Genomic DNA, 2,358 nt, shown 5'->3' on the forward strand with positions numbered 1-2,358 from the left:
GCAGTCTACTTAGGGGTATTTACACTGCTAAATAATTTATTATTGATGAATAATAGGAGTCTACCTGGGATATTTACACTGCTAAATAATTTATTAATATCATTATTATGATAAAAAAACAAACAACACAAAAATGGGCTACATAATTATTTTTAATGACATATGCTTCGTACCACATCCTTTTCACGTAAAAATGCAACTGCGGTTTCTTCTGTCAACATGACACTTCTGTAGAAATCTTTCAACAGTATTGTAGAGGGTAAAATGTGTTAGACTGATGTTCTCGCCTTTTATAAGGTTGGTTAGGGTCCACGTAGTTAAATAGACAGGTCAAGTCAGGTGGGGTCTTCTATGATCCCTCTGGGGTAGGGGTAATAGGGTCAGGTGGGTCTTGGTAGACTACGGATACTGCAGTAGACTGCATGCTATAGTAGTACTGCCAATTCTTAAACTACTTTAAACCAAACAGCTGGATTACACTATCACTCTTACAATGTACCCACAGGCCCAAAGAATCTACCATAAATTTCAAATGTGTAACACATATAATAAAAATAATAACAAAAAGGCAACTTATAAGGTCCCTAACTGTTTATTAAACAAAGCTATTTCTATAAAAGAAATTTTTTTTTTGTTTATTATATCTTTTTTCATTAGTAAGATGGTTACAAAATTCCATACACAAATAAATTACTTTTGCTCACATGTAGTTAAGGCCTCCACGTTTGATATCAATATTGATAAAAAGTGATCATAAATTTAATAGTAATTACTGTTTGGAAAGGATACTATCAAATCAATTTAATTTTAAGCACACTTACTTACATATTTTTTCATTTCTTTTTCTACGTTTGTACATGTCTAAAGGTTAAATAATGTGTACTACTCTAGAATGCACAACACATTGCAATACAGCATTATAATATGCTCCTGATTAATGCATATGTTAAAGTTCAAATACTACAAATTAATCAGTAGTACACAGGTAACAAAATATGTACACCCCTCCTTCCCTTATATGATGTAGTCATTCAAGTACTTGTTTTGTAATCATGACCACTAAACCAACATAATTACTACAGCATACAAAAATTACATATACACTATCACATTGAATATGTGTAATATATTGCATGTTGTCTTTTAAAACTTACATAAATCTAAAACATTTGTAAAATCAGAATGCAGTACAACAAAAGAAAAAAAAGTGAGAACTCTACCACCTGAAACTGAAACTCTTTGTTCTCACTTTTGCCAGTTTTGGTGTTGTACAACAAACCACAAAGCTTATATACTAGACAATACTCATATTTCATGAAATTAATCTTGATTAATATGAGATATAAATTCATTCTCAAGCTTTATATCCAATGTTGTCTAAGTGGTAACAGCCCTAGGAAAAATTACTATAAAACCACACAGACACTGCTAAAAAACTAACAAATAGAAATAATAACATAATTATAATTTATTTATCTTTATGTATAAATAACACTCAATCCATACGATGATGAAAAACAAATTGTATAGTATTATCCTCGTTAGACGAAGCCTTGATAGGAGTGAGGCTTAGCTTGAAACTGAAAACGCTCCAACTCCCATCACAATAGTACTAGTAGAACATACCCACGAGGCAATATTATTATTATTACTATTAGTACAAACAACAGGTCTAGATCATTAGTTTACTTTTGTTGCTGATTTAATTGGTGTATAACAGTAGCAAATAACATATACTGCGCTAACAACAGCAATGACGTTATCTGTTAAACTTGTAGTCATATTGACAAATAATTAACTGTAAAGTGTAAAGAACACCAGTGGTAACAAAACAATCAACGTCACTTTTCCTTTTCTCTACGCTAGAATTTACTACAAAAAACATCATTTAGTGATTTACCATTGTTATTACAAAATATCTCACATCGCTTGTATAGCAAAATGATGAATACAAGCCCAAAGTGGACACATAATTTAGTACTAGAATTTAGAAGTGGTTTTACTAAAAGCTGTTATGTCACCTTCGGAAACCACATAAATGTACTAATAGTATGAGTAATAACAACATTGAGTTTCACGTTCTTAACACTTGGTAACCATGGCACTGTAACGTATGGAAAGAGGCCTCTGTTGGCAAGTTGATAACTTATCTTAAAATGAATAACTGATAATTAACTGTAGGTATGTCTAGGCTATAATACTGTGTATCTTTATGTTTTATTTTTAAAATTATAAATGAGCTATGCAAATGCTAAGCCATCTTAAAAAGTACGTTAATAACATAACAATGTTTTCAAATTCGATGACGAGGAACCCACTTTGAGACTAATAATGGCTGGAGACGGCTTAAATGGGTAA

At 31.2% G+C, this 2,358-nt stretch overlaps 1 protein-coding gene across 1 annotated transcript in view; it reads right to left on the bottom strand.

The window, feature by feature from the left end:
- Positions 1 to 2,358, bottom strand: part of LOC106457513 — a 69,246-nt gene that overhangs the window by 41,410 nt on the left and 25,478 nt on the right. The window lies entirely within an intron of this gene.

Source organism: Limulus polyphemus, unplaced genomic scaffold (genome assembly GCF_000517525.1).
Source record: "Limulus polyphemus unplaced genomic scaffold, Limulus_polyphemus-2.1.2 Scaffold341, whole genome shotgun sequence".
NCBI classification, from domain to species: domain Eukaryota; kingdom Metazoa; phylum Arthropoda; class Merostomata; order Xiphosura; family Limulidae; genus Limulus; species Limulus polyphemus.